The 20,386-nt window shown below is 52.3% G+C and overlaps 1 protein-coding gene across 1 annotated transcript in view; it reads left to right on the top strand.

The window, feature by feature from the left end:
- Ppard (peroxisome proliferator activated receptor delta) overlaps positions 1-20,386 on the top strand; it is a 68,996-nt gene that overhangs the window by 4,110 nt on the left and 44,500 nt on the right. The window contains exon 2 of the mRNA XM_021186228.3: positions 39-122. The gene's annotated coding sequence lies outside the window, so the exon portion shown is untranslated. The remainder of the gene's footprint in view (positions 1-38; positions 123-20,386) is intronic.

Below are 20,386 nucleotides of genomic sequence, written 5' to 3'. Positions count from 1 at the left end.
CACTCAGTTACTGACATTGGCTCCTTTCCACCCTACAGCGCTGTGCAGCGGTGTGGGTATGCGCGTGGGACTCACTCAGAGGCTCCTTCTCACTGACAGATGAAGACAAACCCACGGTAAAGGTAAGCCCGCTTCGCCGACTCGGGTGTCCGGCTGACTGCCACAGGCTCCTGGCCTTGCAGGAGTCACCAGGCTGAGTCCCCAATCACTAGTGCAGCCATCTGCACCTAATGCTTACGGTGACAATTGCTCATCGACTGTGTGCGTCTTAGGTAGATCTTTTAGCAGTGTGGAGATTCTCACCTTTATACCCACAAGGATATGGACTTTCTCTTGTGTCTGAGGGGCTGCTTGCTAAATAGGGTAGCCAGTGTTTGTTGAGTGGCGTAGAGGATCCTGGGCCACCAGGGTGCTGTTCATCACTTCCTTCCACTTACCCAATAGATGAGTGGTGTTTGGTTTCTGGATATGTAGTCAGGCAGGTCTAGAACTCCAGCTCACCCTCCTTCTCCTTCTTCCCAAGTGCTGGAATTGGAGGCCTGTAGAATCACGTTTGCTCAGGAAAACATGTGCCAGGCTCTGGGGACACGATAGAGCTGTTTAATCCCCGCCCCCAGGTCTGTGGGGCAATAACAGGGCTCTTCCTTCTCTGCTGGGTGTCCAGTTCTCAGCAAAATCTAACAATGCTTGGGCTTCGCACACTGCTTCCCTGTTCTCAGGATGCTTGGCAGGTTATAGAAACTCTCAGAAGGGGCACACCAGGGAGTTTGATGGTCATTGTCTTAATGGCTTGGCAGGCAGGGCTATGGTGGGTCCCTGCTGGGGGCAGGGGAAACCTGGCCCTGTTTTAATCTCTGATGTTCGGGGGTCCAAGAGCTGTTTGTGGGATCCATTTCCCCTACTCCGAGTTTTACAGCCTGCAGATTTTCCTGTTGCCAAACAGGAGTTGACCAGCCTGGGTCTGGCTGCCTGTCACAGGGTCAGGTTGTTTTTGGATCCTTCCGGAAGGTCTGGGGCAAGAGCCCCTCCCTGCAGTTCTCAGAACCACATCTAACGTGGGCTTGGGTGGGAAGAGGAGACCTGTGTAAGATACGTTCCCGATATCAGGGAGCTGGCAGGGGCTCAGGGTGTGATGGCGAGTTTATCTTCAGTCAGCATCCTGAGGGATGAAGATACAGGGGTGCTGGGCTCTAGAGGCACCATGCAAAAGAACAGTTTCACACACCCTACTTTTTGACCCTACGTAGCACTGTCCTGAAACTTACTTGTAGACCAGGCTGGCCTCAAATTCAGAGATCTGCCCGCCTCTTGCCTCCAGAGCGCTGGGATAAAAGGCATGAACCACATAATCTAGCCCCCTCTAATTACACATATTTGTCTGTGTGTCTGTCTGCTTGTGTGTCTGCCTGTCTGTGTGCATATGTATGTGGACAGCAGCTGCTCGTAGCATGGTGGCTAGGCTCTGAACACAAACATCCCAGAACGAATGCACTGAGGAGACAGAGGCTTTCTCGTGACCTGGTCTTGGAAATCACGGTGTCATTGGTGTCATCGCCTCTGTTCTTTTGGTCACAGGCCCAGTTCTCATCAGAGGGAGGATGACAGCCAGGTGTGAGGTGGAGAGGGAGGGGCCTCCTTGAGCTCAGCACTTCTGTTGAACGGGCTATGGTAAGGTCACCTGGCTCCCGTCCGGAGGGAAGGTGTCTCCAGGCGTTTGGGCAGTGGTGGTGCCGCTGGTAGTGTTGGAGAAGGACACTAATACTGCAGAAGGTTGCTGGGACAGGGAGAATGGAGGTATCAGTGGACGGGGAGGACCATACAGGGGTCTCAGAGGAGGAGGGCGGTCTTTCCATTCCCAAAGTCATCCCTATGGGTATAGCTGGTCACCTGCACTGGCTCTGATCCATCCACCAGCCAGACAGGTGCCCAGAGAGGGAGAAGGGATCTCCAGCCCCATATGGACTGTTGATGTGTGGGAGAGATTAATTAAAGGGGTTATGCAGTGAGAAACAGCAATGTTTAAGCTTTACTGTCAAGGCTAAGGCACATGAAAAGCTATACATTTTATTAAACAATGAAAAATGAAGCAGACAAAATAGTTGGTTTTTTTTTTTGCTTGTCTGTTTCTCCCCCCACCCCCACTCCTGCTAGGGTTTTTCTGTGTAGCCCTGATTGTCCTAGAACTAGCTCTGTGGACCGGGTTGGCCTCAAACTCAGAGAACCGCTTGCCTCTACCTCCTCGGTGCTGGGATTTAAGATGTGTATCACCACCCAGCAGACAGAATAATTTTTAACACCAATAATTGTTTCAAGTATACTTTAATTTCAGGACCTTTAAGAGGCAAGGGAGAGCTGGGTATGGCAGGGTGAGCCTTTAATCCCAGCACTGAGGAGACAGAGGCAGGCAGATCTCTCTGAGTTTGAGGCCAGCCTGCTCTACAAAGTGAGTTCCAGTACAGCCAGGGCTACACAGAGAAACCCTGTCAAGGCAAGGAAGGAGGTGGCTCAGTGGTTAGGAACACTTGTTCTTCCTGGGTTCTATTCCCAGCACCTACACGGTAGCTCGCTGCTGTTAGTGACTGTCCATGACTGCAGGTCCAGGGAATCCCGTGTCCTCTTATGACCTCTGAGGGCACCAGGCCTGGAGTGCCTGCCATGTGGACATGAATGGAAGCAAAATACTCCAACACCCATATCCATAAATAAATTAATCTTTTAAAATACTTTAAAAAAAATTTAAAAGTAGGTGTTGTTAAATGTTCTTGGGAGGCTGGCCGTGGTGACTCAACGCCTTTAATCCCAGCACTCGGGAGGCAGAGGCAGGTGGATTTCCGAGTTTGAGGCCAGCCTGGTCTACAGAGTGAGTTCCAGGACAGCCAGGGCTACACAGAGAAAATCTGTCTCGAAAAACCAAAACCAAAACCAAAACAAAAACCAAAACAAAAACAAAAAGAACAAAAACAAAAACAACAACAACAAAAAAACCAAACCAACAAAGCAGGGTGTGATTCCACCAGCCGCACCCTAGGGAGACAGAGTTTATCAGGTTTTGCTTACTGAGCTTGGGTTAGGGTTATCAGCAGCATGGGCCATCTCAAAGCAGCCATGATAGGTTTATACCTAGTATAGATGATGACACCCCATGGCTGTGTGGGTGGAACCTCCTCCCTCAAGTCTTCACCTGCATCTTCTGTATGTCCCCAGAGTTCTTGAGGCCAGGGAGAATTGCTTTCATCTGGCTGGGAGGGGTGTCCGGATACTAAGGTGAGGGTCCCATGACCCTCTCTACTCCCTCCTTCCAAGCCAAGCCTTGAAGACCCTTGGGAAGCAGGCTCAGGCAAACTCCTAAAGATGGCGGCAATATAGCTAGAGGATATAGTCCTTTCTAGTACATGGCATAGCAGCACAGACCTGCAATCCGAGTACATGGAAGGTAGAGGCAGGAGGATCCGGAGTTCAGGGAGTTTGAGGCCTGCCTGGGCTCGATGGGACCAAGCATCACAAACAAAAGGAGGAAGGTAGTGGGTGAGAAGAGACAGGTGAGGCCATGTTGGAGAGTGGTAACTTGGGACGTAGGCAGGAAGCAGGCTGAGTTAACCATGGCTTACAGTTTAGTGTCTCCAGCCCTACATCAGCTTCTCCTGGAGGACTGAAAGGAACCACCTTTCCCAGTGCCTCTGCCCCAGTGAGCTGCGATCTAGAGTTGAGGAAGGAATTCTTTCTGGAGAGACACCTTTCCACACCCGGGAGCCAGCTTTTGAACAGTGCCTTCACTGCCTGTCACCTGGCCTTGGGACCTGGGCAGCACCCACCAGTGCCCCCTTCTTTTTCTCTCCTGTTCCATCTTCTGCATCTTGTGTCAGCCCTGTCCCCTCATCCTCTCGGCAGCTCTCCCTGAGTCACTGAGTTCTTTACAGCTCATCTGGATGCAGCTCTGAAACCTACTGTCCTTGAAGGGGCCCTAGGGCGGAGTTCACAGGTGTTGGGAGCTGCCTGGCCCTGAGCTCACGCATCCGTCCTATGTGATCCCTGGCACAGCCTTGGCACTTTCCCTGTCCAGGAGTCATGACCTTTGAGGTTCAGGGAGCTTGGCCTCCTCTCTGCAGTGCACAAGCCAACCTGCCAGCTGGCAGCACAACAGACCAGACCTCTCGCACCTCACAGGCACACCGTGCTGGAATTTTCTAGAACCCAAAGCTCTGCTCACCTCCATCTCCAAGGAACCGAGGCTTGCTCAGTTTTTCTAGATGCCCCAAGTGTCTCCAGGATTGTAACTGAAACCTCCCCCACTCTGCTTTAACGTTGTGAGTACAGGCTAGCCCCTCAGCCTTCTGAGTGTGCTGGGGGTGTCAGTGACCTTCTGTCCTGTGTGTGTGAGGAGGTAAAGCTAGCAATGCCTAGCTGGTGTCCACTAGAGGCTGGTGGACATCATCAAGTGTACCCTTAGGGCCACCTCTCAGCCATTGCCCTGAGTACCCCTGGCCAGCTGGGTACACTGGGTAAGGATAACAGGAAAGTGTGGGACGTTGACTCTCATTGTCACCTTACCAGGTCTTGTGGGCTTTGGGAAGCTGAGAATGGCTTACAAAGAGCAGCGTGTCCCAGGGATGACACAGAGCCATCTCCCAGGGCACTGATGGCTAGTGTATGCTTCTCCAGTCTGGTATCTGCAGAAACCACATTCCCAGGACAGTTGGTGACATTTGCTATGCACAATGCCACACACCAACCCCTCTCTCCATGGCAGAGGATCAGGGCTCTGACCACAGCTGCTCACCCCTCTAAGCCCCCTCTGCCCCAGGCAGATGTGCTGCAGGGAGACCATGTCCCTGTCATCCTGATTCACAGTGGGTTTGCCTGGCCCAGAACTCTCTGACAGCTCACTATGCAATAATAGCCCCGAGGACAGTGGGGGAGCCCCGTGATGTCAGCACAGATAGTCTCACGTTTTTCTTGATGCCAGTGCAGATCCTGTGGTGCTGTCCTCAGGAGCCCTCGGGGAGGTTGGAGAAAACCCCTTCCCTTCCACAGAAGTCCCCCAAAGCCTAGATGTTTCCGCTGACACAGATCCCTCCCCCTCCCCCCATCCAAAGGAGGGTGATTCCAGAGGATGAAGCCACCCTGGGAGGCAGCCAGACCCCCAGTCTCGACAGGGACCTGTGTTGCCTAAGTGTCCTTGGGTTGCCTCTGCCACTGTGAGATGAGTAATGTCCCAGAAGGCCAGTAGTAGCCATCTGATAACCAGGTGGGTTTCTCAGATGTGACTAAATTAGGACTCTTGAGGGATTATTCCGGATTGCCTGATGGGTTGGTTCTTTGGCCTCTGGAGGCGGCCCTGTTAGTGGGCAGCAGAGGGAGGCGGCCCAAGACAGGTGTGTGACCTCCGTGCAAGATGCTATACTTCTGGTTTTGAAGACAGACTATGAGGCCAGAGAATGTGAGGAATGTGGCTCTGAGGCAAAGAAGCAGGCCTCCAAGGGCCTTCAGGGGGTGCCGCTCTGCCAGCATGCTGGCTTTGGTCCAGGGAAACCAGTTTGGGCCTCCTGATCTCCAGAGCTGAGTGTCAGTCTCCCTTGCTCCTGCCTCCTTTCCTCTCTAGAATATTTGCTGCTTTGTACCCAGGAATGTCACCAGGTTTATACAATTGCGTGTGTGGCTGTCACCTGGACCTCCTTGAACCAGTGTGCATTCACCTGTCAGCTGTGGCCTCACTTCCATGCCCAGCCTTCTTCCCAGTCTCCAGGGGGTCAGTTGCACCCCTTTTCCACTTCTGGTCCTTGGACATCTTAGACTCAGACCCCACAGGTCAGAGATGCCCAGGCTGTAAAGCCACCCTCCCCCTGGATAGTGAACACTGCCACCTCTACTTCCCTGGTCACTTTCTAAAGTGCCAGGATGCCACCAGCCCATGTTAACCTCCATTGTCACCTGGGGGCCAGGGTACAAACTGTCTATGCGTATTAAATCTGTCCCTGATTCCATATTATCATGTAATGACCCCGGATTGATTCTTTTTTTTTTTTTTTTGAGCCAGGGTTTCTCTGTGTAGCCCTGGCTGTCCTGGAACTCACTCTGTAGACCAGGCTGGCCTCGAACTCAGGAATCAGCCTGACTCTGCCTCCCAAGTGCTGGGATTAAAGGCGTGCGTCACCACCGCCAGGTCCAGATTGATTCTTATCAGAAAATAGGAATCTTCAGTAAGTAGCACAGCTCACCAGTGGCAGGACCCTGGATGGTCTCCCCTGGGTGGGAGTACAGGGGAGGAGGGACAGGCAGGGTTTGTGAGGGAAACCACTGATAATCCATTGACCAATAGCCATCTTTAAGTTTGTGAGCTGGAGCAGGTGTCATTTATGCTGCGTGTATTTGTAGCACGGAGTATAATTTGCCCGGGCCCAGTGCTGGGCTCAACTGTAGAGAGTTTCCTCTGTTGTCTAGTTAACTGTCTGACCTTACTGGTATCTGTGTGTGTGAGCAGGGCTGGCCTCTGCTCTACAAGTGTGGGAGTGATATTGCCACCCTGACCATACCACTGTGAAAGCCACCTGTTTCTTTATTTTCTTCAGTTGAGAAAAATGGTTATTGATTGATTGATTGATTGATAGTGTATCTGTACACAAGTACACATGGCATAGCATATGTGTATCGATCAGAGGACATCTTGTGGGAGTTGGTTCTTTCCTTCTACCGTATGGGACTGGGGGTGTTGAGACTCAGGCGGTCAAGCTTGGCGGGAAATACGCTGCCTACTGAGCCATCTTGTCAGCCCAGCCATCTTTGCGTTGTTCACTCTTGTGTTCACGCTCCCCAGATCATAGTGTGTGTGTGAACAGGCCGTGGCTTCCCCAGTGGCTTCCCTTGGTTTGCAGTTTTCACTTGCCCTCTTTCCTACCTTTCTCTATCCACCTCCTCGCGAGACCATCAGTCTGTCCACCCGAGGTGTGTCAGGAGTCAGAGATCTGCAGTGCAGCCAGCTCCCAGCCCTGAGTGGGGTTCATGGGTCATGGTCAGGGACATCCCCGCAGGGTGCAGCTCCTTGATGGAGCCCTCCAGGGCCTCCCCACAGAGTTGCTCAGCAAGCCCTAGTCAGGTAGAAGATAGTAATGCACACCTTTAATCCCAGCACTTGGGAGGCAGAGGCAGGCGGATTACTGAGTTTGAGGCCAGCCTGGTCTACAGAGTGAGTTCCAGGACAGCCAGGGCTACACAGAGAAACCCTGTCTCGAAAAGCCAAACAACAACAACAAAAAGAAGATGGTGATGAGTCACCCAGTGTGGCCTCCTCCACAGGGTGGCCTTGTCTGGGAGGCACACTCGTACAGAGGACATTTAAGCCAAGGGTTCACTGTGTCTTTCCCTGTTTAAGCTCAGTGGACAGGACAGATTGTCCTCTGACCTTGGCGCCGTCCTCCCTGGTGGGACTGAGCTAAGCTCCCTTCTCCCACCTCTGGCTGCCCCTGCCAGGGCATCTCACAGTGGCCTTGGCTCTCAGATGGTGACTTCGGGAGCTAGGCTGCTTGTTTGTAGTCCCCAGAGCTGTTGGTGGCTGCTGTGGCCAGGGTGGAGAGTGCCTGCCCATGTTGCGCTAGGTGCTCAGTGCCCACTTACACACCTCAGTGTGTTCGCACTCTGCCCTCGAGTGTGTGTAAGAGTGTGTGTATGAGTATGCGATGTATAAGTGCGTGAATGTATGTGTGTGAGCGGGCGTATGTCTGTGTGAATATACATGTATATGTATGAATCTGTGAGTCCATGTGTGGAGAGTGTGTGTGTGTGTGTGTGTGTGTGTTTGTGCGTGAGTTACAGCACAGCTGGAATTTGAGCCCAGCTGCTGAAAGCCATGAACGTTTCTTAGGAGGGATAGACAGCCGCATCTGATTGGTCTACTTGGAAATCACCTGTCTGAGCCCCTAGACCAGCGTTGGTTTCAGAGAACAGTTAGTCCCTTGTCGGTCGGTCAGTCTCTGAGCAGAGCAGGCTTCTGGCAGGCCTCCTGCAGGGTCTCATTCCAGTCAGTAGGCAGAGGGGGCCCAGTGAGCAGTGGATGCCTGGCCCCGCTCCAGCACCCAGAAGAACACAAGTAACTGTGGGTCAGCCTTGTGGGGGTGGGGGCAGGGCTTAGGCGCTGCTCTGGATCATGAGGGAGGGGGAAAGCAAAGATGGCTAAGATGGCTTCCTCTGGGGAGAGGAGACAGATCGTCTTCATCAGATTCTCCCTTGAGCCAGGCAGCACCCCACCTACCTGCTCCGTCACCTCTCCCCCTCCACACACCCTTGCCCCTTGCCATCCTGGGAGAGCAGGGTACTGACAGTCTAAGAGCATGTTGAGTCAATGTTCTTAGTTCACTGACGGCCTGTCCTGACAGCGTCCCCTCAGCCGGGCTCCATGGGTGTGGCTAGTGTGCTAGTCTTCAGCCCTGCTCCAGGATGCGGACTCTCCCTGACTCCTCACACCAGCCTTCTCTCTTGCCCCCTCGTGCCTGCCCGCCCTGACTTACTTGCTTACAGCACTTATGTGGCTGTCGGAGGACAGCTTGCAGGAGTTGATCCTCTCCTTCTCGGTGAGTTGGTTATACTAAGGTTGTCAGGCTGGGTAGCAGGCAGGCGCCTTTACCTCATGAGCCATCTCTCCAGCCCCCACCTGGCTTATTTTCAATATCCGTTTCTGTTCTGTTTTCATGGTCTGGTCCAGACTGGGATTCAGGGATGACAGGGGCTCTGGCTCATCTCTGGGAACTATGCTTCCTGGCCTGTCAACTGTAGACCCTAGGGACCGCAGGTCCGGTGACCGGAGGCTGGAGGGGCAGGTACACTAAGCAGCCCCCACTCGTGTTTCTGTGGACTCTGAGCAGGAAGCTGCATGGGCACGGGCCACTCTACCTCACTGCCCAGGAATTGGGGGGAACATGACGTGGTAGTTAGGAGCAACTTCAGGAATGAAGGTCCTCGGATCTACCTGAGTGTCTCCCATGGGGTGGCAGCTGTCTGTCCTATACCCTGGCTGTCCACTCATTGGCCTGTGCTGCAGATGTGCATGCAGCTTTGGGTGAGCTGGACAGAACTTTAGTACTGCATCTCTGCAGTGAACCTATGCAATTGCCCCGAGGCTGATGACAGCCTGGGGACCCCACGGGGCACTTCCCAGGGGAAGCAGGGAGTGGCTACAGGGAAATCCTGTAGCCTGAGGGTACTGGGCTCCACCTCTGGCTTTGCCTGCACATCTCCTGAGGCTCTGGCTACCAGTCATGACCTCTGGAGCAAATGGGCAGGTGCTCTGTGGCTGTCGTGCCTTTGGAAGTTGGGTACAAGATTATAGAAGAGGGACTTGCCACAGGTACGCTGTTCAGCTAGTGGCAGGGAAGAACAAGGCCTTAAAACTGCGTTTGGAGAATTAGACATTAGAGGAGTCATGTACCACTCAATAGGGAGTTGGAAGGCTGACTGTCTTTTTTAGGGTTTGAGGCTGAGATGCAGACATACATTTCGGTAGGTCTTTAAATTTCTATTTTAAAAACATTTTAATCCTATACATTATTCTCACTAATAGTTGGTTAGAAAAGACCGAGCTGGGCCTGGTGTCACTTGAACACCTTTGATCCCAGCACTCAGGAGAAAGAGGCATTCAGAGCTCTAAGTTCAAGGCCGACCTGGTCTAGATATTGGGTTCCAGGATAGCTAGCACTACAGAGAGAAACCCTGCCTCAAAACAAACAAACAACAAAATACACCACCACCACCACCCAAAAAGAAGAAGAAAGAAGAAAGAAGAGACAAGGAGGAAACCCTGAGAAGAAAAGCGGCTCCCTTCCCGTCAGCTGCGGTGAGGGCGCTGCAGCCAGTCGTGGCTGCGGGCTGGCAGATTGTGTAAGCCTGGTGAGTTTTTGTTTGTGTTTCCTGGCATATGACAATCACACACAGCAATGGGTTCCGTGTGGCATCTTCACGCTCTGTATGTGATAGAGCACGTCCTTGCCGTCTACTATCGGTGACCCCTTCTTTCTGATCCGTACCCTCTTTTACTCAAACTTCTTTCTGTACCAGTCTAGAAAAGGCCCCCTCCTCCAGTTTGGAGGTTTTCTCTCATAGCTTTAAGGGAGCAATCTCTGGGGCTCAGAAGAGGGGAACATGAGATGGAAGGTTGGTCCCTGGGACTGACAGGACAAGGCCTGGTCCCCTGCTCCCTCTTGGGCAGGGTTGAGGGAGTGGGGTTGCAGGGAGCTCTTGCTGACCAGAAAGAAGCCTGGAGAGCAAGGAGCCTAGAAACCGAGCTGTACCTCTGTGGGCCTCACCTTGTCGTGGTCCCCCACGGGGGTTCTGTTTTTCCACATTACTTTCCCCACCTGGCAGTGCCCAGGCCTGGGGTCTGACCAAGTCCAGGGCAGCAGCTGCCGCCCCTCCTCCTCCTCCTTCTCCTCCTCCTCTTCCTCCTCAGCACCTTCCTGGGGAGTGGGCAGGGATCTCAGTGTAGTACTGAGGTGGGGGACTGGTCAGATCCTTAGATCCATGGCTCGGCTTCCATCCGAGGAAAAACTCCAAGCCAGGGAGAGACCTGGGAGCGAGCGATGTTCCCAGGAGCCTAGCAGATGACTGAGGTCTCCAGCAAGCAGGAGAGGGAGTCAGACTCTGTGGCAGGTTTTCTGTGTGCCATGGTGGCCGGTGTGCACTTTGGATCAGGATTCCACTTAGCATAAGCTGTGTGTTCGTGTGAGCCTGCGTGCGTGCCCCAGGCCCAGGGCAATGGCTTCCTGTCCATTCCCTCCAAGCCTGCCCCACCTCTCTCTCTTCCTCCCTCCAGAGCTATAATTAAGTTCCCATGTGAAACCGCATCCCTCAGCTGACACGTGGTTGTAACCACAGCCCTAGCCATTGGGCAGCTCGTCTGGGGTGACTTCGGGGGCCAGCATCTTGGCCTCCAGATGGTCCCTGGCAAGTCTATACTTAGGTGGTGTTCTGCCAGGAAAAGGTAGATCTGGTTTTGGCCAAGGGCTGAGCCAGAGGGAAGAAGGAAGGGTTGGATGGGTAGCTAGGAAGGCAAGGGGACACAGACAGGAGTGACAAGCAGGCACACTTGCAGGGGAGAATGCACAGGAGCCCATTCTGGTTCACCCCACTGCAGGGCACGCTGTCAGCTGTTTTATAGTGCAGTCTTTCGATACTGGGCCCCAGGTAGCCCAGGCTGGCCTGCAGTTGACTGTGTAACCAAGGATAGCCAGGGGTGCCACACCCAGTCTATTCTGTGTATATATATATATATATATATATATATTAGCATTTTAGAATTGAGATAATGCCTGAAGTAACATACAATTTAAGGTGATTTTTAGTATAGTCACGTGACCAGATCTTCCATGTAATTGCACAATATCTGCCTTACCCCCAAAACACACCCCTATCTCAGAGAGCTAAACCCTAAACCCCCTGTCCACCTTGCAACCACTGGTCTCTATTCTGTATGTTCATGTGAGAACCTTACAGCCACTTACTTACCTGGCTTCTTCTGAAAATGTGTTTTGCATGTGATGTGGGCACACTCACACGCAGATCGGAGGTCAGCTTTGCAGGACTTGGCTTTGTCTTTCCGTCTTGTTTGAGGCGGGTTCTCTTTTTGTTTCTGTCACACGCTGTGTGCTCCAGGCTAGCTGGCCCATGAGCTTTCAAACCATTCTCCTGCCTCCACCTTCTGTCTCACTGGGGTTCTGGGGAATACATATGCATCCCACATTCCAAGGAAGGAACTCAGGCCATCTGCTCAGGATTGTATCATTCACAGAACTGAACCCCAGCGTTCTGTTTGCAGTCTGCCCATGCAATCCTACTCTGTGCTGGTGCCCACTCCTGGTCCCCACCCCTTCTTGGTTCTGAAAACAGGTCCTCTTGTAGCGCAGGATGGCTTCAAACTCCTTCTGAAGCTAAGGATGACCTTGAACTCCACCTCCCCAGTACTGGGTTTATTACCCTACTAAGCTCGGTTTTATGTGGTGCTGGGGACGAACCCCAGGTCTCTGTGCATACTGGGCAAGTGCTCTGCTAACAGCCGCATGCCAGCCCTGACCTCATTCCATTCTTGTGTATTGAATTAACTGTTTATATATCTCAATGGCGGGTTTGCTACCCGCCTCAAGGGTTTGTGTTCCCGAATGAAAGACACACACAGCTTTATGTCAGCACAGTAGCTGGGCCACTGTCTAACCTCCATGTGGCTAATCCACCTCCCGCTCTTCATCCAGAGTTATCACTTACTAAATTCCCTATTCTGTCTCGGCTGCTCTGAACCCAGAGGGCTGTCCACCTGGGCCTCGAGGACAAACAGCATCAGGACAGACCCACAACACTTCTGTTAGAGTAACGGACGGACGTCTGTTTATCTCGTTGTCCAGGATGGGCATTTGGGTGCTTCCTCCCTCATTTCCTTTCATTTCCTTCCTCCACTGTTGTGAGCATCGTGTGGAGGCTCTTGCCTGGATCTGTGCAGCGTGCAGTTTATCGTCTTAGTCATCTTTAAGTAGCTTTAACTATATACATAGTTTCTGCCATCATCTGCCTACCCCCTCTGGAACTCTTTCATAATTCTCAAAGTGAGCCCCTCCACATTACATATCAGCTCCTGATTGCTCTCTCCAGCCCTGTCTGCTCCAGAACCACCATTCTACCCTCTGCCTCCAGCTCACTCCTTCCTAGTGCTGACAGGAGTCAGGACATAACTCCCCTCTCCTCTTCTCTCTCTCTCTCTCTCTCTCTCTCTCTCTCTCTCTCTCTCTCTCTCTTCACCCTTTTTATGTTCTCATTACCCGTATGTGTGTGAGTCTGTGTGTAGGTATGTGGACATGAATGCAGGTACCCGAGGCCAGAGGAGTCAGATCCCCCAGGGGGTTCTGAGCCCCATGATGTGGGTCCTGGGAATTGAACTTGGGTCTTCTGGAAGAGCAGCACTTGCTCTTAACTGCGATCCATGCCCCCAGCCCCTTCTACTCGACCCAACTTTTTTGAAACAGGGTCTTAGTATGTATCTAGGTTGGCCTAGAGCACTCACAAGCCTGCCTCCACGTCCTGGTACTGAGGTCACAAGGGAGGTTCACAGCCAGACATCTCTTTCAGAGTGGCTTGTTCCACATAGCACACACCTTCAGGGTCCATCTGTGCCGTGTGTGGCATGTGTCGGCATTTCCTACAGATTTATGTCTGTTGTAGGTATGTGGATGTGCCTACATGTATGCATGTGCACCACATGTGTTCCTGGTGCCCATGGACTGGACCCCCGGGACTGAAGTCATGGCTACAAGGCACCATGTTGATGCTGGAAACTAAACCTGGGTCCTCTGCAAGAACAACAAGTGCTCTTCTCTGCTGAGCCCTAAACTTCTCTCCAGCCCTAAACTTCCTTTTTAAAAACTTTTCTTATTTATTTATATTGGGGACAAGGTCTCACTCTGTAGCCCTTCCTGATCAGAACTTACTGTGTAGCCCAGGCTAGCCTCAGACTCATAGTGATCCCTGCCTCTGCCTCCCTAGTGTTGGGTTAAAGCGCATGGCCCTGTGAAGCCCTACTCTGACCTCGGTGCTTTTGGGGTGGCTGACTGCTTCTGTGTTCCCTGCCCTGGTGGCTGCTGTGCTCCCTGGGCCACCTGCGTTTCACTGAGAATGTCTCAGCTCTCCTTGCTGACCAGACAGCATCTCTTCATTGCTTTTCCGCAGGGCCCTCATCCTCTGTGGGTATGCTGTCCCTGCTTTGTCTGTGGATGTCAGGGGATCTCTACTTAAAAATTATTTTATGTGCATGAATGTTTTGCTTGCATGTATGTCTGTGCAGCTTCTGCATGCCTGGTCCCCACAGAGGGCGGAAGCAGGAGGATCCCCTGAAAGTGGAGTTACAGACAGTTGCAAACCACCGTGTGCCTGCTGGGAACCAAACCCTGGTCGGTCGTCTGCAGGGCAGCTCATGTTCTTTACCACAAGGCCATCTCTCTAACCCTGATGGCTACTCCTTAGAATTTTAAATTGTATTTATTTATTTGTATGTATTTGTGCACACCCACAAACATTCCACAGCACCTTATGTGGTGGTCAAAGGACAACTGTGGGAGTCAGTTCTCTCCTTCTATGTGGGTGGTCCGAGGGATGGAATTCACATTCAGTTTGTCACACTTGGCCACAGGCCTCTTTACCCATTGAGCCATCTCAAACCTGCCCCCTTCACCCTTTATTTTTGAGACAAGGGCTCATGTATTCCAGGCTGGTCCCAAACTCAGTATGTAGCTGAGGATGGCAATGAGTCCCTCATTCTCCTGCCTCTGCTGTCTGAGAACAGACCTGCACCACCATCAAGTGCCAGGATCCAGCCCTGGGCCTCGTACGTTCCAAGGCAGGCGCTGTACCCACTGGGCCACCTCCCAGCCTGGCCACCAGCTGTTAGGTTGCTGACAGTGCTGGCATCTGTCTGGTTTTGAAGGCCATGTCTTTTGGTGGCAAGCACCATCGAAAGATGGGGAAGTTGTGGGTGATGAGGTCCTGGTCCTTCTCTGGATGCTGGCGGGAGGTGGGGGAGGCTGACTTTTAAAGGTCCCTCCAACAAAGACAGCACTAGTAGGGATGAGGCTGTCTGTTGGGACGCTGGTGTGGCCGACCTGAGTGGTGAGTCACTGGGAACAGGGGCTGTTTGTTCGAAGGTCCCTCCCCAGTTGCAGGAAGTGTTAATAGTTCCTGTACTTCAGAGAATGAAGCTTCCTCAGCTCCAAAACCAGCCTGTTGAGTCTCAGATGCTGCCTGTCCAAGTTAGCATTCCCTGTGTAAGGATCAGAAAGCCAAGACTCTGCCTTGTCAAGGGGAAGCTGGCCTCGTGCAGCTCTGGCTGAGCACTGCCTGCTGCCATTATCCTGTCTCCTGACTCTGAGGTGTGCCCGGGCCTGGCTACTGGTTCTGCACCTTGAATGTGCCCAGCTGACAAGTTGTCCCTCTGTGTATGACTTCCGCTCCTTCAGGTGTCCCCCCTGACAGCCGGGCGCCATGTGGGAGTCCAAGGCTCAGCCATCTAGAAACAGGCTCTACCTCTCGATGAGAAGAGTGGCATAGGGTAGGTATATGGCTATCCATGCTCGAGCGATGGAGAGCTGGGGTTGGACCCAGAGCCTACTGACTACCACCACACTGTTACCATATGGAGTCCCTCTCTGATATCTGCCTCCTGTGTTGCCAGTGCCCCCCCCCCTAAAGTATCAGCCAAGATCCTTCCAAAATTGGTTGTGCCCCCCGATCTGCTCGTTGCCCTCAGGCATCAGGCCTGGAACTTCCCTGCGGAGTTCCCCTTCTTCAGTGCTGGGGGGTGGGAGCCTCACACTACACTGCCGTGCGCTACAGGCAGCTGTGCAGGTTGACAGCCCTACAGCTGTTCCAGGTGGTGCCCGACAGGTGGGTCCCGCACAGGGCATGGTGGGTGGACTTTCCAGGAAGTTTGGCCCACAGAACTAGAAGCCCCTTTGCTGATTGATTAGTGTGTAGACTGCCTTGCTGTTAGCAGCTCCTCCCACAGCCACAGGCATCTCAGAAAGAGGCGGACTCCCTCCAAAAGCAACCTCATTCCCCTCGGTGGGAAACACTAAGAAATGTAAAGGAAAAAAATCAAATAACTAGAACCTGCTCAGAAATCACCATGGTTTAATATGTCAGTGGATATTCTTTGAGATGTCTCACTGATATTGTCCAGCTTTCTCTCTGTCTCTCTCTGCCCCCCTATCCCCCACAGGAACACACCTATACATTTTTTTGTTTGTTTGTTTTTGTTTTTTTCGAGACAGGGTTTCTCTGTCGTGTCCACTGAGCTTAAACAGGGAAAGGCAGAGTGAACCCTTGGCTTAAATGTCCTGTCCTGGCACTCACTCTGTAGACCAGGCTGACCTGGAACTCAGAAATCCGCCTGCCTCTGCCTCCCAAGTGCTGGGATTAAAGGTGTGCACCACCACCACCCGGCACATCTATACATTTTTATCTATTTAATATCGGCAGTCTTGTTGGGTGGCCTTGAACCTGGGGCCGGCTGCTTCAGTCGGCATGCGTTAGGATTTCAGGTGTGTTTGACAGAACCCTGCTTGCTCAGCACTGTGCGCAGCGTGTGTTTTAATGGCTTCATATTTACACAGCTGGCCACCTACTCTGAGAACACTGTCACTGCTCCAAACAGAAGTCTGTGTCCACACTCCCATGGGTCTTTCCCAGCCCACCCCGCCCCCACCCCCGCCCGCCTCGGCAACTGCCAAGCTGCTTCTGTACCCCTGGGACTGGGACATTTCCTGTAAATGTAACTTCCAGTACGTGATCGTTTGTAAAAGTCTTGGCTCCTTTCTCTGGGCATAAATGGGACACTGTTGTTTGTTTGTTTGTTTTAAGATTTATTTATTTGTTATATGTTAAGTACACTGTAGCTATCTTCAGATATTCCAGAAGAGGGCATCAGATCCCATTACAGATGGTTGTGAGCCACCATGTGGTTGCTGGGAATTGAACTCAGGACCTCTGGAAGAGCAGTCAGTGCTCTTAATGGGTGAGCCATCTCTCCAGCCCCGGGACAGTTTTGTTAGCAGCATGAAATGGTTATATTACTAGCAGTATGGGTGTGTTTGCATTTATTTATTAGTTAGTTAGTTTGTATGTGGTGTGTGAGTGCAGTGCCCGCAGGAGCCAGAAGAGGGCACTGGATCTCCCGGGGCTGGATCGATTTATAAATGATTGCACCACTGGATGTGGGCTGGGTGCTGAGAACCAAACTCAGGACCTCTGTAAGAGCAACACAAGCTCTCAAGCACAGAGCCAGCTTTTTAGCCCAAGGATAGTTTAGACTTTTTGTTTCTTTTTCATTTTTCTTTTTTGTTTTTAATATACTGCTGGATGAAGGGGTGATGCCTATAATCCTAGCAGCAGAAGGTAGAGGCAGGAGAGCCATGAGTTCAAGGCCAGCCTGGGCTATACATGACATCCGCCAACGCCTCCTCCTCCTCAAAAAAAAAAAAAGAGTTGTTAAAATCCGTGTGTCTGTTAGGTATGTGCTGGTGCCCTCAGGGCTCTGGGTTGCCTGAGGCGTTTCAGGTGGTTTGTGAGCTGCCTGCTGTGGGTGCTGGGAACTGAACTTGTGTCATCCGGAAGACATCCCAACAACCCCAAGAATTTTTTTGTTTGCTTTTATTCCCCTCTCACATATTATTACGTCCTGACCACAGTTGCCCCTTCCTCCTCCCTCCTCACAGTCCCCCGCCCCCACCTCCCCTTCCCCAGAAAAGAGCAGGCCTCCTGAATTGCAAACAAACAGGCTTACAAGATCAGGCACCAGCCCTCTTATCAAGGCTGGACGAGGGGTTTTAACAGCAGAACAGTGCGGGATATGTGGTCTTCCCTGTCAGGCCCTGCTCATACGCGCTCACTGGCTTTTACAGGGTCCCTCACGTACAGTTTCACTCACTGTGCTACGTGCTGTGAGAGAACCAAATGGAATGTCCTGGGCATCACAGTGTTTTATTACATCCCTGCCACTACCATCTAACTACTCCACGTCATCCTTAATGACCTCTGTCAATCACTCTCTGTGCCTGATGCATTGTTGAAGTGAACAGAGAAAATAATAGGTTTAATTATGGTGTCTTTATAAGTTCAGGACAATCTAATTTGTTCTTACCCCATCCCTACCTCCCTTCCCTCCCTGTGGCTGGTCCACATCCTCCCCACGGTCCTCCTTTCTACCCCCCTCCCCCAGAGCACTTTCTTCCTCGTCACAACCTTATCTATACTCTCATTGCAGACAGACAGACATACAGACCGACCGACAGACAGACAGACAGGGACACACATACACACACTGAAATCTAGACTCTGCACACAAGAAAACTAGCATTTTTTTTTTGTCTTTTTATTTATTTACTTCTGTGTTTTTGAGACAGTCTCCCACAGCCTCTGTGCAGCAGAGGATGAGTTGAACTCCTGGTACCCCGCTGTCCCCCGCCCCCCCCCCCATTTGCCCGCCTAAGTCTGGTTTATTTTACTTAACATAATGATTTCCAGCTTTATCCATTTGTCTGCAAATGGATCTCACCGTTTTCCGTTATGACTGTAAGATCCATGAGAATCTGCAGTGCGTCCCGACTGTACCTGCCGCTCTGTGTGGGAGCTGTACTCATCTGCACACCGTTCAAACCTCTGTCTACAGCCAAGGGGGCTCTCTGTGCCTGATTCACAAATTAAACTGCATTATGGGTTTTATGTATTGGGGGGAGGGGGCATGTTTCTACACTTTCTATCTGGGAAGTCCTGCCACAGGCTCATTGGAAGCCACGGGCGTGCTCACTGGGGATGGAGGAGCCTGTAGGGTCTCAGCAGCCTCCTCTGAGCATGCTCAGTGTTGTGTTGGGTGTGTACTTGGGCTGAAGCATCCACTGTGAGTGTCCCTAGGTCCCACATAGCCTGAGAGCCAAGTGGGATTCAGGGCTATGCTGCACTGCCCAGGCGTAGAAGGCCATCTGTGGATGAAGGGGGCTGTATAGGTCTGATGGTCCTGCTCAGAAGCCCTCATGTCTGGAAACGTGGTTCCTTAGAGTGCCGCCTCCCCCCCCCACCTCTCCCCCCCCCCCCCCCCCCCCCCGCCAGCTCAGCTTCTCACCAAGGTCTTTCCCTTCCTTGAATAGCTCCTCGATCTCATCTCCTCCTCTTCCTGGCTTGGCTCCTTACGGTCACCCTCCGCAGCCCCCCCCCCCCCCCACACCAGGCCCAGCTCTTTGCCATCAAACCTTCCTGGCTTGCTTTTGGCAGGTGTGCGCTTTAGATTTTTTTGTGGGGTTGGTTGTTATGTGTCTTACGTAGGCCTCAAACTAGCTGTGTGGCTGAGGATGACTTTCTGATACTTGTGCCTCCACCTCCTGAGTATTGGGAAGACAGGTGTGTGTTAGCATGCCAGGGTAGGTCTGCAACTATGTGGGGGAGGGGGAGAAAAGGGGAGGGGAAAGGGAGAGAGAGAGGGAGAGAGAGGGAGAGACAGACAGGAACAGAGAGATTGATCGATGGGTTTTGGTGTTAATATGGTTTAGTTTGGTTTTGAGATAGAGTCTCCCTGTGTAGCCCTGGCTGTGCTGAAGCACATTATGTAGACCAAACTGGCCTTGAACTCACAGGGATCCACCTGCCTGTGCCTACTGAGTGCTGGCATCATAGATGTGTGCCACTATGCCTAGCTGACGTTGGTATTTTTTTTAAATTGTATTATATTTTGTTTATTATGTGTGTGCTCACACCTGCGCACTTCAGCACACGTGTGGAGGTCAGGGTCTCGGGGCCCACACTCAGGTTCATGAGCTTGGCAGCCTCTTCACCTGAGGAACCACCCGGCCAGCCCTCACGCTGGCTTTTCCCGCTGCGGTAGGAGAGCATCTAGCTTGCCAGCCCTCTGAGTGTGGGTGAGTTCATACAGAAGTCTGTGGTCTTATGGAGTGTGCTACCTTCCTGCCGGCCGTAGTAACCGGTTCACTTAGAAATTGATGCTGTCTCGAAAAACCAAAAAAAAAAGGAATTGATGCTTGTGTTTTTCCCCACGGACCACATAAGTTCTGGCAGGCCTCCTAGGATTACATCACTTCCTGTTGCCTTTAGGAAGCCCTCTTTCCACTTGCAGTGTCACGAATGGGCACGCTCTGGTAAGGGAGTGGCATCAGGTGGGTAACGTGTGCATGAGAGGTGTGGGCCCCGGATGTGGCCATCAAAGCCTTTTGAAGTCATCAGGAGAGGTGCACTCCAAAGCTGTGTGCCATCAGAAATGTCAGAAAGGAACACTTCCAGGAAGTCTGATGTAGTCTGCAAGGCCGCCTGCCCGTCAGGGAGAGGTGGGGGGCACAGCTGTGCATGCTGCCTGAGTCACCCCAGCAGGGAGTCCACACACTTCCTGTCTGGGAAAGCCTGCTGGGTAGAGTTCCAGAGAGCTTGGGTCTCAGCAGCCTCTCCAAACATGCTCATACCATGGGGGTCTTTCACATGTGTGGAGTGTGCACGGGGGCGGGGGGGGGGGCGCGACTGAGGAGTCTAGGACTGGTACTTTTCTTGGGACCTGTACTTGGAGGCTCTGCTAAGGTCCTAGAGCCCACCATCTTCTTCCTGGGCAGCGCCTGGTGGTCTTGTCCCCTTTCTTTGGCTCCCTTGTTTTCTGCCTCAGTCCCTATGTACTTTGCCTTACACCTCCTGCGCTGGTTCCAGCCCTCTGAAAGTGCTGCTCCCCACCCCCACCCCAGTCCCAGGGATGCTCCTAGCTCCCCTCCCTCCCTCCCTCCTGCCCTCCTTTCCTTTGGTTCTTGTTTTGAGACAGGGTTTCTTGTATAGCCCTGGCTGTCTTGGAACTTACCATGTAGACCAGGCTTGAACTCACAGA

The sequence above is a fragment of the Mus caroli genome, unplaced genomic scaffold, assembly GCF_978045245.1.
Source record: "Mus caroli unplaced genomic scaffold, Mus_caroli_1 scaffold_18, whole genome shotgun sequence".
Classification (NCBI taxonomy): Eukaryota; Metazoa; Chordata; class Mammalia; order Rodentia; family Muridae; genus Mus; species Mus caroli.
Note: the sequence above shows the minus strand (reverse complement) of the source record. Positions and strands in the feature narration are given on the sequence as shown.